The 20,066-nt window shown below is 40.0% G+C and overlaps 1 protein-coding gene across 2 annotated transcripts in view; it reads right to left on the bottom strand.

Annotated features, from left to right (window-relative positions):
- Positions 1-20,066, bottom strand: part of Tut4 (terminal uridylyl transferase 4) — a 115,481-nt gene that overhangs the window by 92,680 nt on the left and 2,735 nt on the right. Inside the window, exon 2 of one of the 2 annotated variants that reach the window (XM_048815377.1) lies at positions 13,594-13,599. The gene's annotated coding sequence lies outside the window, so the exon portion shown is untranslated. Of the gene's footprint in view, positions 1-5,423; positions 5,435-13,593; positions 13,600-20,066 lie in introns of those variants that run through there. The other variant, XM_048815378.1, reaches the window with a different exon arrangement.

The following is a 20,066-nucleotide window of genomic DNA, read 5'->3' as shown; positions in this document are numbered from 1 at the left end:
AAACCAAACTTACCTAGAAACGTCTGCACTAAAGCATCTTACTCAATTTGTACCTAGCTTTTATAATTCGTGTTTACAGTACAGTCTTCTATATTCCTTCTCTGCCTTGATATCAGTCCAAATTAAATATTACCTTTAATTTTTAAAAAGTTAAGCTCTTTTTCCTAAAAATAAATTATTGTACAAAGAACTATTTTAAGAAATTATATTTTTTTTACTTGTAGTTGGACACAATGTCTTTATTTTATTTATTTATTTTTATGTGGTGCTGAGGATTGAACCCAGTGCCTTGCACCTCCAGGGCAAGTACTCTACCACATGCTAGGTAAGTGCTCTACCACTGAGCCACATCCCTAGCCCTATTTTAAGAAATTATGATAATTAAAATTTAAGTCAAAATCATACTAGATTCTTCACCATTAATTTTTCAACTAATATTATTTTCTAGTAAAAGAAATAGCAACTTATAACTGTATGAAAGTATGCTTTTGTTCTTAGTTCTTATACATTCGATTTTGTCTAATTATTTTGCTTTTATTTATTTACTTATTTTTGGAGGAGTACCAGGGGTTGAACTTAGGGGCACTCATTCACTGAGCCACATTCCCAGCCCTATTTTGTATTTTTCCCCCCTTTGGTGGTGCTGAGAATTGAACACAGGGCTTTGTGCATGTGAGGCAAGCACTCCCCAGCCACCCTATTTTGTATTTTATTTGGAGATAGGGTCTCACTGAGTTGCTTAGTGCCTTGTTTTTGCTGAGGCAGGCTTTGAACTTGTGATCCTCCTGCCTCAGCCTCCCGAGCCACTGGGATTACACGTGTGCATCACAGCACCCAGCTGCTTTTATTATTCTTGACAAAGTGTTTTATATAATCATCCAAAGAGTTGTCAAAATAAGTTACTATTCCCAAATTCTTGTAGACACCAATTCAAGTTCCTCATTTTAAAAATAAAAATGGGTTCTATTTCTAAGTGGTTATTCTTATCTAGTAACTAACATATATTTACATTTTCTGTTGCTATTCTATAATGATTATTTAACAATTTTACAAAAGCCATTAACAATAAAGACTTGGAATAACATCAATCCACAATTTTGTTTATAAAACTTTATAGAAACAATATTTTCCACTCAAAAAAAAAGAACTATATAAGTCAAGTTTGTATATATAAATAAAAGCTGTAAAGATTTTTTTTTAAATCAAGTACCTAATACAGATAAGTGCTAGTAGGGGATTTGAGATTCAGAAAAATGCCAGGTTTCATCTTAAAGTAAATAATTTGTTTCCTATAACTACAAGCACATTTAAATTGTTAACAAGATATTCCTAAACCATACTTATTTTCCAATCTTCCCCATCTTTTGACAAATGCTTCTGAGGCAAATGTCTTATTCCAAAAAAAAAATATAGTAATTTTACGACAAAATTACTGTTTTTAATTTTTTTCTTTGAAGTTCTTAAGAATAAAATTTTGCTCCCAAAAGCTCTAATTCTTAGAAATGAAGTTTCTCTGAGGCAAGGTTTTGAAAATAAAGCTCAGTGCTCCTCACTGCACACTAACAGCAAAATTTAGTTTGACCAAATAAAAATATCAGACCTACTTTCTAATTCTTGGTTACATTTTTAGAATGTTGTGAGTAGATATTAAATGAGATCCTGACTTTAGCCCAATTATATCTTTATTAACTATCAAGAATGCCAATAATTTTACACATATTTTTTAGTTGTAGATAAACACGATACGTTTATTTTTTGTATTTTGATGTGGTGCCAAGGATCGAACCTAGTGCCTCACACATGCTAGGTAAGTACTCTATCACTGAGTCACAATGCCAGCCCCAAGAATGCCAATACTGTTAATGACTTTTTTTAAGTTTGAATAATATAGTTAAAATAACATTTAGAATAGATTTCATTTTTGATCATTATCAGTCTATTTCTTCTTCCAGTTCTAATCATATCCTTGGTCTTGCTTAAATCCATACGATGCCTTACACAATGCTGGTTACTTGGTAGACATTCAAAGTCACTTGCAATGAAAAGGGTATATCCTCCAGACTGATGTCTTAACATCCCTCTTTTCCTGCTGCCTATTTTAGAAGAAACTGGAATGATTTCAAGAGAAGTTTGATGCCTTTCTATAATTCTTCCACTGTTCAATTAGCCAACTGGTTGACAGGTTCTGGGGCCTGGTTTTAAAAGTAGTTTGGATATATTAGCTTAGAAAGTGTACCTGGAACAACTGTTCCAAAATTAATGAAAAAGCTAATCAAAGCAATAGCTATCACTCAAGTGATCTTTCTCTGAGACACACACACACAAAAAAAAACTATTTTAAGGTATAATTATAGAAATCTATCAGAAACTTCTATAGCTTTAAAAAACTAATAAAATTTTTAAAAATTATATATACAAATAATCCAATCAATAAATGGGCCAAGGAACTGAACAGACACTTCTCAGAAGATGATATACAATCAATCAACAAATATATGAAAAAATATTCAACACCTCTAGCAATTAGAGAAATGCAAATCAAAACTACTCTAAGATTTCATTTCACTCCAGTCAGAATGGCAGCTATTAAGAATACAAACAGTAAGTGTTGGCAAGGATATGGGGGGAAAAAAGGACACTCATACATCACTGGTGGGACTGCAAATTGGTGCAGCTAATATGGAAAGCAGTATGGAGATTCCCTGGAAAACTGGGAATGGAACCACCATTTGACCCAGCTATCCTATTCCTCAGTTTATACCCAAAAGACTTAAAAACAGCATACTACAGGATGCAATCAATCAATGTTTATAGCAGCACAATTCACAATAGCTAAATTGTGGAACCAACCTAGATACCCTTCAGTAGATGAATGGATAAAGAAAATATGGTATATAGCCAGGTGCAGTTGCACACACTTATAATCCCAGCGGCTTGGGAGGCTGAGACAGGAGAATTGCAAGTTCAAAACCAGCCTTAGCAATAGCGATGGCGAGGTGCTAAACAACTCTTTAAGACCCTGTCTCTAAATAAAATACAAAATAGGGCTGGGGATGAGGCTCAGTGGTCAAGTAACCCTGAGTTCAAACCCCAGTACCAAAAAAAAAAAAAAAAAAACCCATAAATGGTATATATACATAATGGAATATTACTCAGCATTAAAAGAGAATAAAGTCATGGTATTCACAGGTAAATGGATGGAGTTGGAGAATATAATGCTCAGTGAAGTAAGCCAATCCCAAAAAGCCAAATGCTGAATGTTTTCTCTGATATAAAGATGCTGAAATACAATGGGGATGGAGGGGGCATGGGAGGAATAGATGAACTTTAGATAGGGCGGAGGGGAAGGAGGGGGCATAGGGGTAGGAAAGAGGATGGAATGAGATGGACATCATTATTCTAATTACATGTATGAAGACACAAATGGTGTGACTCTATTTTGTGTACATCCAGAGACATGAAAAACCAGGCTCTAAATGTGTAATATGAATTGAATTGCATTCTGCTGTCATATATAACAAATTATAATAAATAAAATTTTAAAAAATTATATATACACACATTTGTTTAACCTTTTTCAGTTAAGATCTGCAATCACCAAGTCACTAGATGACCCCAAACAAAGACACTGACCTGCTTTATGAGTCATTTATAAACTCTAAAAAGAATGGCAGAACCATCTACCTTTAGCGTGCACTCCAACTTAAAATTTAAAAATGTGATTGTATACATGTCTTAAACACAGTGATTAGGCTGGGACTGTAGCTCAGTGGCAGAGCATTTGCCTAGCATTGTGAGGCACTGGGTTCAATCCTTAGCACTATATAAAAATAAACAAATAGAGCCAGTTGCAGTGGCGCTCCCCTATAATCCCAGTGTCTGAGGAGGCTTGAGACAGGAGGACTGCAAGTTCAAAGCCAGCCTCAGCAAAAGCAATGCGCTAAGCAACTCAGTGAGACCCTGTCTCTAAATAAAATACAAAATAGGGCTGGGAATGTGGTTCAGAGGTTGAGTGCCCCTGAGTTCAATTCCCAGTACCAAAAATAAAATAAAATAAATAAACAAATAAAATAAAGGCATTCTGTCCATCTATAATTACAAAAATTAAAAAAAAAAAAAACAGTGATGGGCTAGGGTTCTAGCTTATTAGCACAGAGCACTTGCCTAGTATGTGTGAGGCACTGGGTTCAATCCTCAGCACCGCATAAAAGTAAACAAAATAAAGGCATTCTGTCCATCTACAACAACAACAACAAAAAATGATGCTGTAATATAGATTCTGAGACTATATGCTTCTTCTTTTTGTTTTGGCAGTTCTGGGATTGAACACAGGACCTCATGTATGGCAGGCAAGCACTTTAGCACTGAGCTTTACCCTCAGCCCAAAATTCTGATACTTTTAAAAATTATAGAAAATTATGAGAGACCTCCTAAGTTCCATAAAGAAAACACAATTTTCTTCTCCAACAAGAAAAAAAAAATTCACTAGATGGAACTAGACTGAATTCCTAAACATGGTATATGCTTAATAAATGAATTTTTAATGAATACACTATTAAACATTTTGAAACTAATTAAAATGCTCAATAATTATATAATCTGACATAAAAGCAATTAATTACTTTTAACAATGAATATACCAAGCTTAACGTATTGATTACCTCTTATTAAACAGTAATTCTCAAATTTTAGCATTCTTTAGAGACTCGTGGAGGGTCCTAAACCACCCCTAACTATACCCACCCCTCCGGAGTTCCTGCTTCAGTAGTCTGGGATGGAGCCTGAGAAGTGCATTTCTAACAAGTTTTCAGGTGACATTGATATGGATAGACTAGGGGCCACACTTAAAGAATCACTCTAAGGACTAGTCCTAAAAGTAGAAGTGAAAGGAAATCGTGTTCTCCTATACAATTGTACATACAGTGAAAATCTGATTCTTATCAGTCTACTTCATAAAGTAAAAAACCATTTCTGCTTTTGCTTACCACTAGCAGTACCTACAGAGCCTAGTTAGTACAAAGCAAGTACTCAGTAAATGTATTAAATGAATTAATGAAAAATTAGCTTCAATTGTTAATTCCACACATTACAAACATAATACAAAAGATTTTTTTTTTTTAAATATTTATTTTTCAGTTTTTGGCGGACACAACATCATTGTTTGTATGTGGTGCTGAGGATCGAACCCGGGCCGCACGCATACAAGGCGAGCGCGCTACCGCTTGAGCCACATCCCCAGCCCACAAAAGATATTTAACTGCATCACACTTTGTTGCCCAAAATGTAACTAGAAAAATGTCTCTCTTCCAGAATGCCTTCCTTAACCCATTAAGTGTCAAGTTTTCAATTCTGAGAATATTTCAACAAAATTGACACAGGTGGGGCTGGGGTTGTGGCTCAGTGGTAGAGCGCTCGCTTAGCACGTGCGAGGCCCTGGGTTCGATCCTCAGCACCACATAAAAATAAATAAAACAAAGGTGCTGTGTTCAACTAAAAGAAATAAGTATTTTTTAAAAAAAATTGACACAGGTGCATTTAAATGGATTATAAATCATAATCTAGAATTTATGTATTATATTTATTGTTATTATAATTATATTGACATATACTATTTATACACTACTATTAAGTTTTTATACGTGTTTCACATCTGGAGCAATGGGACAAAACTGGGTTAATTTACCCCTCTACTCTCCTACAAGGGTGAATTCAGATAAGTATACCTCTTCACATGAACTCTGTTCTTACCTTTCTCCTAATACTTAGCACTTAAAACTATTTATGTGTTTTCCAATTTGGACTACAGAGATATTTTTTTTTTTAAATAATTTTTATTTATTTTTATTGTTTAATTTTTGGCGGACACAACATCTTTGTTGGTATGTGGTGCTGAGGATCGAACCCGGGATGCACGCATGCCAGGCGAGCGCGCTACCGCTTGAGCCACACCCCCAGCCCAACAGAGATATTTTTGCAAATCTGCTTTTTATAAAACAAATATGCTTACACAGTTTTAAAAGTCAATAGCACTACAAAGAAAACATTAGTCTCAAAAGCAACCACTTTTGGTGCTGGGGTTGTGGCTTAGTGATAGAGCGCTGGCCTAGCATGCGTGAGGCACTGGGTTCAATCCCTGGCACCACATAAAAAATAAATAAATAAAATAAACATATTGTGTCTATCTACAACTAAAAAAAATGTTTAAAAAATAATGAACAAATAAATTAAAGGTATTAAAAAAAAAGACAACTGTTTTCAACTTTTTTTAGCTGTTTCTTCCAGGATTTATTTCTCTCTCTCTCTCTCTCTCTCTCTCTCTCTCTCTCTCTCTCTTTCTTTCTTTCTTTTTGGTTATAGTTTTACAAAACACCTTCTTATTTATTTTTATGTGGTACTGAGGATTGAACCCAGTGCCTTGCACGTACTAGGCGAGCGCTCTACCCCAGCCCCTTATCTCCCTATTTCTAAATAACATGCTTAAGATGATTGTGGTGAGCCGCTTCTGCCGTTTATGCAAATTATGGTCGCCATTACAAGATGGCGCTGGCTCCCGCTGTGGTCTGTGACAAACAACTCCTTATTTGGGAGAGTTGGCGCATGACTTTTCATCACCCTATGAGAAAGCTCCACGTGGCTGCTTTGCATTGGGGCTTGAGATGCTTTATTAAGGCTGGGAAGGGCATCCAAGGGAGGAGAAGAGGAACTGTCAGGGGCCTGAATAAACTGCTGAAAGAAGATTCCTGAGTGTTGCGTCTTCCTTGCGGGCAAGGGGCTGCAACAAGTGGTGCCGAAACCCGGGAACCAGAACTTTCAGCAGTCAGGGGGGTGCACCGTAGTCCCAGGTAAGTGGGATCCGCGATCAAAGCGGGAAATAGTCCCAAGTAAGTGGGATCCGCGACCAAAGCGGGGCAGCAGCTGCATTGTGTACTTTCGTTTTTACTTTCGCTTTTGTTTTCTGTGTTTCTCTTGTTGTGTCATTTTGCTTTTGTTTTTTGTGCTTCTTTTGTTGTTGTGTCATGGGTGCCGCACCTTCCAGTCCGCTTCTTCTGGCCCTAGATGGCCTGTTACGTTCTAAGGGTCTGGAAGTGAAACATAGTACTTTACAGAGATTTTTACAGAAGGTAGATATCGCTGCACCGTGGTTTGCATTTTCGGGCAGCCTTACTGTACCTAGTTGGGATAAATTAGGCAAAGATCTTGACTTTGCTTCTGAGCAGGGCATATTAGAGGGTGGGGTGATACCCCTTTGGAAAATGGTCCGTAGTTGCCTTACAGATGGCAGATGTCAGGAGGCACTTACAAAAGGACAAGAAGTTCTAGAGCAATTACATGAGGAGAAATCGGAGACGGCAGGAAGTGAGATATCTCAGAAGGATGGGAGTGTGCGGAGAGTGAAACAGGGGAGGAGACGATTGTATCCAGATCTCAGTATGCTGCGCACACCCCCATGTGAAAGTGGGTCAGAGGAAGAGGAGGATGAGGAGGAAGAGCTCGGGAGGCTGTCTCGTCAGCTAGAGAGTTTAGCTATAGGAGAAGGGAACAGAAATAAACAGGGGCTCAAGAAAAGCGATCCCCCGGATCCACCGCCGTATGGTGGAGGTATTTCGGGGAGAGCTTTCCATGCCCAAACATGGAGGGCTGTTAACGCTGAGATGGGTCTTGCTTATCCAGTTTTTCAGGATGACAATAGGGGAAGATTCCATGAACCCTTAGATTTTAAAATTGTGAAGACCCTGGCGGAGTCTGTGCGCACTTATGGGGTGGATGCCGCCTTCACACTAACTCAGGTGGAGAGTTTGTCTAGATACTGCATGACTCCCTCTGATTGGGCTAGCCTTGTTCGGGCTTGTGTTTCCCCGGGTAAATATTTGGACTGGAGAGCATTTATGCTAGAGGGCGCAATAGAGCAGGCCGCCCAAAACCATGCAGCGGGACGCCCTGCCTGGGATAAGGATATGCTTTTGGGACAAGGCAGGTTTGCTAATCAACAAACAGGATACCCCCCTGAGGTATATGAACAGATTAACAACATTTGTATCCGTGCATGGAAATCACTCCCAAATAGAGGAGAGGTGTCTGGTAATTTGACTAAGATTCTACAAGGCCCTGCAGAACCCTTTTCAGATTTTGTAGCAAGAATGGTGGATGCCGCTGGAAAGATTTTTGGGGATCCTGATAGAGCCATGCCCTTTATCAAGCAGTTGGTCTTTGAGCAATGCACCAAGGAATGTAAAGCGGCAATCACTCCTTATAAAAATAAGGGCATAGAAGCATGGATGAAAGTGTGTAGAGAGATTGGAGGACCTTTAACTAACGCAGGTCTTGCAGCCGCTGTCCTTCGGATTGCAAAAGGGGGCAATCCTGGTGCTGGAATATGCTTCCATTGTGGCCAACCCGGTCATTTCAGACGTGAATGTCCCAAAAAAGACAATTTTACTGGACCCCCTCATGGTGGCCCTTCTAATGGCCTTCGTCAACCGGGGCTGTGTCCTAAATGTAAAAAGGGGAAGCATTGGGCAAGAGAATGTAGATCAGTGAAGGACATCCATGGACAGCCTATTTCAGCTGGGCCAAAAAACGGCCGAAGGGGCCCCCGACCCCAGGGCCCACAAATATATGGGGCAGTGGAGAATGTCACACCCGAACCCGAGACATGGCCATCTCTGCGCCATCCCATGAGACGCGGAGAGCCACTACAGGTGCCGCGGGATTGGACCTCTGTTCCACCTCCAGACTCGTATTAACACCTAAGATGGGAGTCCAATTGGTGGAAACTGAGTTCAAAGGGCCTTTACCACCTGGCACTGTAGGTTTGCTAATTGGACGTGCATCCTCTATCTTACAAGGTCTTCATGTCTTTCCCGGAGTCATTAGCCCTGATACTGTAGGGGCAGTAAAGGTTATGGTGGAGGCTCCAAAGGGCATTGTGTCTATCTCCCCAGGGGATCGGATTGCTCAATTACTAATTTTGCCTAGCTTACATAATCACTTCCCTGCTGGTACCACTGGAGGGGATTGTGCCTATTTGTCACTAGATATGAGCAATCGCCCCACTTTGGAATTAAGCATAGAAGGTAAATCTATTGTGGGATTGCTGGATACAGGAGCAGACCGTAGTATCATAGCCCTTAAGGACTGGTCTAAGGGATGGCCAATGCAGACTTCTGATCAATCCCTGAGAGGACTTGGATATGCCCAAGCCCCTCAAATCAGCTGTAGACATCTATCTTGGAAGGACCCAGAAGGACACAATGGCACCTTTCAGCCTTATGTACTTGATTTACCTATCTCTTTATGGGGCCGTGATCTGATGACAGACATGGGGTTCACTCTTAGTAATGACTATTCCCCAGTGTCTCAACAGATTATGCAAAATATGGGGTATAGGCCAGGTCTAGGACTAGGTAAACACCTACAGGGGCGTAGACATCCTGTGCAAGGTCATCAAAAGCTTAACAGATTTGGTCTGGGTTTTTCCTAGGGGCCACTGGGGCTCAAATACCCATAACATGGCTCACCGAGGAGCCTGTTTGGGTGCCTCAGTGGCCTCTTCCCTCGGTTAAATTGGCAGCAGCCCATGATCTAGTCAAAGAACAACTTGACTTGGGTCACATCCAACCTTCTACTTCTCCATGGAATACTCCCATATTTGTTATTAAGAAAAAATCAGGAAAGTGGCGCCTACTGCATGATTTACGAGCAGTTAATGCTCAAATGCAACTTATGGGGCCCATTCAAAGAGGGCTGCCTTTGCTATCCTCTGTTCCTCAGGGCTGGCATATTATTGCTATTGACATTAAAGACTGTTTCTTTTCTATTCCTTTGCATCCTAAAGACTCACAGCGTTTTGCCTTCACCCTTCCCTCGTGTAACCACGAGGAACCAGATCTAAGGTTTGAGTGGGTAGTGTTGCCGCAGGGAATGGCTAATAGTCCCACGATGTGCCAGATGTATGTGGGGAAGGCACTCGCACCTCTCAGACATAAGTATTCCTCCATCAAGATCATTCATTATATGGATGATGTGTTATTGGCAGCTAAGTTAGAGCAGACAGTTAATGAGGCCTATAAAGAATTAGTAAAGCTGTTAGCTCAATATGGGCTACATATTGCACCTGAAAAGGTTCAAACGGGAAACTCTATTGAGTATTTGGGAGCGATAATTGGGCATGACAAATTGAAACCACAAAAAATCACCATAAGGACTCAAGATCTCCAAACTTTAAATGATTTTCAAAAACTGCTGGGAGATATTAATTGGATAAGGGGATATTTACACATTCCTAATAGTGTGCTCCAGCCTTTGTATGCTACCCTTAAGGGTGATCCAGATCTTGCTTCTCCTCGTAGCCTCACCAAAGAGGCTAGAGCGGCCCTTATAACAGTAGAAGATGCTATACAACATGCTACTTTATACAGGCTCCAGAGTAATAAACCTTTCCAGTTATGTGTGCTTGCCACTATGCGGCAGCCTACTGGAGTACTGTGGCAAGATGGGCCTTTACTATGGATCCACCCACATATATCCCCAGGAAAATCCTTAGAATACTATCCTGATGCTGTTGCAGCGTTAGCACTTAAAGGGATTCAACAAAGCATTCAATTTTTCGGACAATCACCTTCTTCTCTTATTATACCCTATACTAAAGCTCAACTTAATGTTTTGTGTGCTACTCTAGACAACTGGGCTATTCTATGTTGCTCGTTTCAAGGGGATATTGATAATCATTACCCTTCCCATCCATTACTCCATTTTGTTAAAGAACATCCCATCATTTTCCCTAAGGTAACTTCACCCAATCCAATTCCGGGGGCTGTTAATATTTTTACTGATGGTTCCAAGTCTGGAATGGGAGCTTATGTAATTAATGATTCTCCCCCTGTTCAGCATCAATTTGCTCCTGGAAATCCACAATGGGTGGAACTGCAAATTGTTATTGAGGTTTTTAAACAGTGTTCTTTTCCTTTTAATCTTATTTCGGACTCCATCTATGTGGTACAAGCACTAAAAGTCCTGGAGGCCGTGGGAGCTATTAGTAATGTCCATAATGTATCTGCTTACTTTAATCAGCTTCAACAGCTTATCTGTAGCCGCACTGCTCCTTTTTATCCAATGCACATCCGGGCTCATACCTCTCTTCCTGGTCCGTTATCACAGGGTAATGCCTGTGCGGACTCAGCCACTAGAGGTCAGTTGATATGCTTGGCTTCCTCCTTAGAGGGGGCTAAATTATTTCACCAGAATTTCCATGTTAATGCTTTAACGCTGCGCAGGCGTTTTTCCATTTCAAGAGCGGATGCTCGTCAGATAGTATTACAATGTCCCCATTGTGTCACATTTCTTCATCCCCCTACTTATGGAGTGAATCCACGGGGATTGAAGCCATTGGTTGTCTGGCAAATGGATGTGACACACATACCTGACTTTGGTAACCTCAAGTATGTACATGTTTCTGTTGATACGTGCTCTGGAGTTATTCATGCTTCTGCTTTATCGGGAGAAAAGGCACGTAATGTTATCACTCATTGCCTAGAAGCATGGGCAGCATGGGGTGCTCCTGCATCCCTTAAGACTGATAATGGACCTGCTTATACTGGAAGACAATTTACATCCTTTTGTTCTACCATGGGAGTGCAACTTACTCATGGTCTGCCTTACAATCCTCAAGGACAAGGCATTGTTGAGCGTGCTCATCGCACCTTAAAGGAAACTTTACAAAAACAAAAAGGGGGAATAGGAGCTGAACACACTCCTAAAGAACGCCTATCCTTGGCTCTCTTTACCATTAATTTTTTGAATTTGGATATTCATGGTCGCTCTGCGGCCGATAGACATGTGTCTCCTCAGCCTTCTGTAATTGGCTATGTTAAGTGGAAGGATGTTCTTACGGGCCAATGGAACGGCCCCGACCCCGTGCTGACATGGGCACGAGGATCTGTATGTGTTTTTCCCCAGGATCGCACGGAACCGTTGTGGGTCCCTGAACGCCTGACAAGAAGAGTCTTGACATCAACCGACCAGCAACAAGAGATACCACAGCAATCCCGTGATGAGGATCTTCACTCTGCTACGTGCTCTGGTTCTGGTGCTGGTGCCGATGGCACAGACGACACCAATGCAGTGGTGGGCAGTGGCACGGGCTTGGCCAATGCCGATGCCGGTTCATAGTAATTCTAGTGTCCTCCCCACTCTTTTCTCTACCTCATGTGAGATGTCTGCTCCCTGTGCCTCTCCTAGAGGGGACATGGAGAGCATTTTTAATCAATCTCAAGTTAATCTCACAGGAGTGTTTTGTTTCAGCCTTGGAAACGCTAATTGCATCAGCCTTAAGACCAAAAATTTGACTAACTGGGAGGACCCATTGCGGTCCAGTCAGGTCTCAGGGAACATTATCAGTGCCGTACTGAGCCAAGTAGTTTCAGGGAAGCAATCAGGTTCAGGGACCCCCGCAAATAGCTCTGCTTTAAACATAACTACCTTGGCTATTATCTCCAAGGTACTAATCCCAGTGCCTCCTTCTTCTAATAGTACTTACAATGCCACTCATTTCAAGGCCTCCCCTTACTGTACTCCTAATCTTGGTTTCCCCCCAACATTTACGCCTTGTCAGGATCATTCTTGGGAGAAACATCAAGTTGCTAAAGGTTTCTCCTTTTCCCCCTCTCTTAAGAGGTATGTTTATAACTTTAACAACAGTGCCAACTCCTCTACAGGAGTAGGTTGGTCCTGGTTTCAATGGCTGATTTCCAATGAGAAGGGGGCTTCAGCTGATATTTCTGCATTGGCTCAATTGCTGGGAGTCAAAAGCTGGCTGGCTAATGTTTCTGGCACTGTTAAGGAGAATGAACGAGGTAATAGACTTACATCTGTTTCATTCAACTCTTTGCTATATAATGCCACATTGCCCCCTGCAATGGTCTGCGTCCAATCCCCGTTCTTGCTCCTTTTGGCTAATGACACCTCGTCGGGGATGCTGGATTGTTCTAATATTACCTGCTATTTGTCTGAGTGTTGGAATGGCTCCTGGACCACGGCAGTGGTTATGAAAATTCCAACTTTTGTCCCAATCCCAGTCACTGCGGACCCAGATAAATTCCCCATTGTTGAACTACTTAGAGTCCGCAGGGATTTTGGAATTACGGCAGCTATAGTGACAGCTGTGGCAGTGTCTGCTGCTGCAGCGGTTACGGCCGGAGTGGCCATGGCCAGTCAAGTACAAACTGCTGCCACCATTAATCAAGTTGTTCAACAAACTTCCACCATACTTGAATCCCAAAATACAATTAATCAACATATTTTGTCAGGGATTTTAGCTGCCAACCAAAGAATAGATTTACTCCAAGCTCAGGTAGAAGAATTGGCTGACTTGGTGCTTTTGGGTTGTGTTGACCAACGTGCACATTTATGCATAACCTCTGTCAGATTTAATGATTCCAGGAATGCCTCCCGCATCATTGGCGAATATTTGGCCGGAAATTGGTCCATGGCAGCGGAAGACATGATCCAGTCTCAACTAACCCAGATAGCTGTCTTGAACAGTACCCGTGTCGATCCCGTGACTTTGGGTCAATTCACCGATTGGATATCTTCTGCTTTTTCCTTCTTCAAAGAGTGGGTGGGGGTAGGCATTTTTGGTGCAATGTGTTGCTTCGGTATGTTCCTCTGTTTGTGGTTTCTCTGTCGCCTTAAGGCCCGTAGTGCTCATGATAAGGCTATGATCATACAAGCTCTTGCAGCTTTAGAAAATGGCAACTCGCCTCAAGTCTGGCTTGCGCATCTTAAACAGTAAACCTTTGTCATGGTCGTTGCACCCCAAGTTATTATAACATTGCACTGGGATCGACATGACCTTCCTTGCTATTCTCTTAGTGTTGGAAAGCCCTTGCACTCTGCCGGTCTTACTGCCATTGCACGCAGATGGGTTTCCACACTAGTGCTTTTCTATCGTCTTAAAGTCCGTGCCTTTCTTTCAGGGTGCTGTCAACTTGTTTGTCGTTATAAACAGCCACAGTTCAGCCTCAGTTATCCCCCTTCGTCCACCATCGCCACGATACAGGATGCGAGGCAAAGCACTGCACTTGAGTGATCCTTGACGTGGACCTCAAGGAGAGCATGTCCTATTGCATGCGGGTTAGACGCGTCCACTCCCCGCCCCACGAAAAAAGGCGTCGGCTGATATGGTCTCGGATCTGGGGAAGGGCCCTCCTTAAGACTGAGCCATACTATGCAGCCACTTCTGCACAGTGGGATGGGACCTCTACTCTCGCCTGTATTGTTTTAAGAAAACAGAAAGGGGGAACTGTGGTGAGCCGCTTCTGCCGTTTATGCAAATTATGGTCGCCATTACAAGATGGCGCTGGCTCCCGCTGTGGTCTGTGACAAACAACTCCTTATTTGGGAGAGTTGGCGCATGACTTTTCATCACCCTATGAGAAAGCTCCACGTGGCTGCTTTGCATTGGGGCTTGAGATGCTTTATTAAGGCTGGGAAGGGCATCCGAGGGAGGAGAAGAGGAACTGTCAGGGGCCTGAATAAACTGCTGAAAGAAGATTCCTGAGTGTTGCGTCTTCCTTGCGGGCAAGGGGCTGCAACAGATGATACTTATTATTTTGTCTTAGCTTTAGATGTTATCTCTATGACTTCCTACTATGAGGGTGTGGATTTGGCCATCTCAAACATTCCCCCTAGAAAAAGACAGAATTGAATATACACAATATGGGGTGCCTCATATGCTGCATTTCTAGTACTTCCCCACCTGCTATAGCTTGTATATGGTTTGAGTACATTCCCCAAAGACACAAAGGCCGGCAGCTTGATTCCCAGGGTGGCAATATTGGGAAGTGGTGGAATGTTTAAAGGATAAGGCCTGGTCAGAGAAAATTAGGTTGCTGAGGGTGCCACCCTCTCCAAGGATTAATGTAGTTCTCGCCCCAGTTAGATCCCATTTGGGCAAGCTGTTATAAAAAGGGCAAGCCTGGCCCCTGAAATGCTCTGGCTTCCTATCTTATATTACAATCTCTCCTTCTCACATGCACTTTCACCACAAGGCTATTTGCCACATTGTCATGTACTCAGGGGACCTTCACCTAAACCAAGCAGATGCTGGTGCCAGGCTCTTAAAATTTCCAGAACTGAAAATTATATAAACCTCTTTTCTGTAAAGTATCTACCAACTAGTATCTTGTTATAGCAATAGAAAGCAGACTAATGTAGCACCCTAGCCCCACCCTCTCAGGATTTTAACTGAATATATTAATGTTATTCACAGTTCTACTACATAGAACGTGACATGCCCATCAAAATTCATTTTCTCTTTTTTTTCTGGACACACAACTAGACTACATTTTTCAGCATTCTCTGCAGTTAGGTGTTCTTAGGTAATCCAGTTTTTACCTCCTCATGCTCTCTTCACTTTCTCATTAAATGAAATTCTCAACCATCCAGCTTCAATTCCAATGAATTTTAAATTTTTGTGCATTAGAATCAACCAGCTCCTAAGACTGGGGTTGTGGCTTAGTGGCAAAGTACTTGCCTACCATGTGTGATGCACTGGGTTTAATCCTCAACACCACATATAAATAAAATAAAATAAAAGTATTGTGTCCATCTACAACTAAAAAAATATTTTTGGGGGGGCGGTGCTGGATTGCAGCTCAGTGGTAGAGCACTTGCCTAGCATGTGTGAGGTACTGGGTTTGATTCTCAGCACCACAAATAAATAAATAAAATAAAGGTCCATCAACAACTTAAAAAAATTTTTTTAATTAAAAAAAAAAAGAATCAACTAATTCCTAAAAGCAGATTCTCACTGTACAGGTTGGGGGGGTGCCTCATATGCTGCATTTCTAATAAGCCCAGGTGATAACCCACACTGTCAGTCAACATAATCAATGAAAACTTGGAGCCTCTAAAAGACCATATGGAACAAACTATTCATCTAGCTCTAGTTACCACTTACCTAGCAACTATTACATAAGAAAGGAACTCTTTTTTTTTTTTTTCAAACCACTACTACTGGATCTAATCTTTTGACTGAAGTAATACATAAACTAATATAATCACACCTTCCTCTTGATACTTTTCAAATTAAACACTGCTTTTTTTTTTTTTGGTAGTACTGAGAATTTGAACCCAAGGCACTCCACCACTAAACTGCATCCTCGGCTTTTTGTTTTATTTTGAGAAAACGGTCCCAGTAAGGTGCCAAGGCCAAATTCATACTTGCAATTTTCCTGCTTCAGCTTCCTGAGTCACTAGGATTACAGGCATACATCACCATATCCAGATCACTGTCTCATTTGTAAGCTTTGTTATAAACCTACCAGTAAGTTTTGATAGAGCTATAAATATTCTCTTGGTATATTCAAAACATCAAATTATCTGTCATTTTTGTTGTTTGCTACTTAGATAGCACTTATTAGTGAGTCTTCTGGCACTACTAGACTTCCACCACAGTTATTGCCCTCAGATTTTCTATCATTCTACCAATTCCCTTTCCCTCTCTCATATTGACTCTTCTGTTTTCATCTTTCATGATTTAGTTACTCTTTTTTGATGGAGCACAACCTCCAGGAGCTTTCTAAGGAAGAAAACATAGGAGAGATTAAAGAAAAAAATTATTCCCCACTTGTGATATTTCATTTCTATGTAGAAGAACATTTGTTGTCATAAAATTCCTGACCTCCTTCCATTTCCCTCATTCATTCTTTCCCTAAAAAAAAAAACAGGATAATTTATATCGATAGTGAGGTTGAGGGCTGGGGTTGTAGCTCAGCATAGAGCGCTTGTCTAGGACGTGCGAGGCTCTGGGTTCGATCCTCAGCACCACATAAAAATAAATAAATAAAATAAAGGTATTGTGCCCAATTACAACTAAAAAATAAATATTTAAAAAAAAAAAAAAAACAGTGAGGTTGAGGAAATTATCTGGGCAATGTTTCGCTTTTCTCATCTCTCTCCTCTTGGGATCCCACTACCCAAAGGGAAGAAAATTTCAGTCTGATCCTTCATTCTCTAACTTTATAGAAGTGAGCTTGGCTTCACATAGGGTCTACAGTTGTGCCTGAGGGGCTAAATCCACTAATTCTGACATTCAGTAGTAGTTAAACACTTGAAAATATAAACCTAATTTTCCAAACTCAAAGTTTTTTTATGAATAATAGTAGTCACAGAAGGAAAAAAGAAAGATGGGTGAAGAAAAATATTAGAAGAAATAATGGCCAGAACCTTCTCAAATCTGATGAAAGACTCAACTATACAAATCTAAGCTCAATCAACTTCAAGGAGAATTCAATCAAAAGAAATCTATGCTAAGATACACTGTAGTCAGACTGTCAACACCCAAAGAGAAAGAGAAAATTTATAAGAAAGCAAGAAACTTTACCTCATTAAACATAAAGGTTAACAACTGATTTCCCATAAGAAACCAAGGAGGAGGGGAAAAGAAAGAAAGCCAGAAGGCAGTGGAATGAAAGTCCTAAAAGAAAAATATATATATATATATATATATCAACTAAGAATTCTCTAGCCAGCAAAACTACTCTTCAATAACATCTCCAGATAAACAAAGGCTGAGAAAGTTCAGTACCAATAGACCTGCCCTACAAGAAGAGTTCTTTTTAAAAAAAAAAAAAAAAAAAATTTGTAGTTACAAATGGACAGAATGCCTTTATTTTATTTGTTTATTTTTATGTGATGCTAAGGATGGAATCCAGTGCCTCACACATGCAAGCCAAGTGCTCTTCAACTGAACTACAGTCCCAGCCCCCAAAATGAGTTCTTAAGACTGAAATGGAAAGATTCTAGACAGTAACTCAAATCCAAAAGAAGAAATAAAAATTGACTACAAGATACAATCACATAGATAAATATAAAAGCCAGTGTTATACTTTTAGTTGGTAATTACTGTTTTTCTTTCTTTGATATGATTTTAAAAAACAAACACATAAAAATAATTCTAAACTTATGTTAATGGACACATAACAAACTATACAGTCATAATGACATTGTGGTCAATGACGGATCAAATGTACAACAGTAGTCCCTTAAGATTATATGGCAAAAAAAAAAAATTATATAGCTTAGTGACATAACAGACATCTTGGTTTGAGTAAGTGTATACTCTGATGTTTACACAATGATAAAACTGCCTAACAACACATTTCTTAGAATGTATCTGCATCAGTATGAGAATAAAGATAAAAAAAGGGGAAGGACAGGGATATGCAGGAGCTGGGAGTTGGTATACTACTGAAACTGAGTTGGCATTACTCAAACTAGGTTATCATAAGTTTAAGATGTTAGTACATTATTATTCTCCAGGGCAATAACAAAGAAAATAAAACAAAAACATAAAAAAGGGAAGAAAATCAAAACCATAGTTTATAAAAAATAAACTAAATACATAAAAAGGAAGTAGAGTGTGAGGAATAAAAAGCACATAAAAACACAGATAAGAACTAGGGCATGGTGGCGCACACCCTATTATAACCAGCAACTAAGGAGGCTAAATCAGGAAGATCCCAGTTCAAGGCCAACATCAGCAACTTAGCAAAACCCTGTCTCAAAATAAAAATCAAAAGGGCTGATGATGCAGCTCAGTGGTTGAGTACCCCTGGGTTCAATTCCCAGTACCACACAAAAAAAAATAAGAATACAGAAAAGTAATAACCAAATGTCAGAAGCTAATTCTTCCTTATCATTAATTACTTTAACTGTAAATGAACTAAACTGTCCAATTAAAAGGAGAGGTTGGCAAATTAGATTAAAACACATACACACACACACACACACACACACACACATGACCCATCTATCATCTACAAGAGATTTGCTTTAGAAACAAAGAGACAAAGAGATGGAAAATAAAATATAAAAAGATTTTCCATGCTAACAGTAACCAAGAAAAAGCTGGAGTGGCTATATTATCATAGAAGAAAATATACTAAGTCAAAAAGGTTACAAGACACAAAGAAGGGCATTATATACGATAAAAGGTTCAATCCAACAAGGACATATAACTATTACATGCAAATATCCACCTAACTAGAGACTCAAAATACATGAAGCAAAAAGTTAACAGAATTAAAGAGAAACACAGTTCTACAATAATACTTGGAAACTTCAATACCCCAATTTCAATAATAGACCAACAAGACAGAAGATGATGGATAGGGAAATAGAGAACTTGAACAACATTATATACCAATTGACATAATATATACAGAAGAGGACTGAGGTTGTAGCTCAGTGGTAGAGTGCTTGCCTAGCACGTGTGAGGCACTGGGTTTGATTCTCAGAACATTATATAAATAAATAAAGATCTATTGACAACTTTAAAAATATATTTAAATACACACACATACACACAGAAGACTTTACCTAATGTCAGCAGAATAGACGTTCTATCCACAAAGTTGTGTCACATGAAAGACAAACAGGATTGGGTACCTAAGCTAAGTAGTAGAGTGCTTGCCTGGCATGTGTGAGGCCCTGGGTTCAATCCCTAGCACCACCAAAAAGAATAATAATAAAATGTTCTTTCTCTGGACTGGGGTTGTGGTTCAGGGGTAGAGTGCTCGCGAAGCATGTATGAGGCCCTGGGTTCGATCTTTAGCACCACATAAAAAATAAATAAATAAATAAAAATAAAGGTATTAAAAAAAAAAAAGAATGGCTTTTAAAAAAAAATGCTCTTTCTCTTTTTTGTACTGGGAATTGAACCCAAGGTGCTTAACCACTGAGCCATATCCCAGGCCCTTTTTTATATTTTATTTAAAGACAGGGTCTAACTAAGTTGCTTAAGACCTCACTAAATAGCTGAAGCTGGCTTTGAACTTGCGATCTTCCTGCCTCAGCCTCTCCAGCCACTGGGATTATAGACAAGCACCTCCACACCTGGCTAAAAGCTCTTTTTCTGGCCACTAAAAAGAAAAAAGAAAAAAAAAGTGTGTCACATTAGATTGGATAGAGAGAAAGGATGGGAGAGGAGGGGAGGAGTAGGGAGGATAGGAAGGGCAGCAGAATAGAATAGACAATATGATTGATGTATGTACATTCCATGCTGT

This window comes from Marmota marmota, unplaced genomic scaffold (assembly GCF_001458135.2).
Source record: "Marmota marmota marmota unplaced genomic scaffold, marMar, whole genome shotgun sequence".
In the NCBI taxonomy this organism is placed as follows: Eukaryota; Metazoa; Chordata; class Mammalia; order Rodentia; family Sciuridae; genus Marmota; species Marmota marmota.
This window is presented reverse-complemented; position numbering and strand designations above follow the sequence as displayed.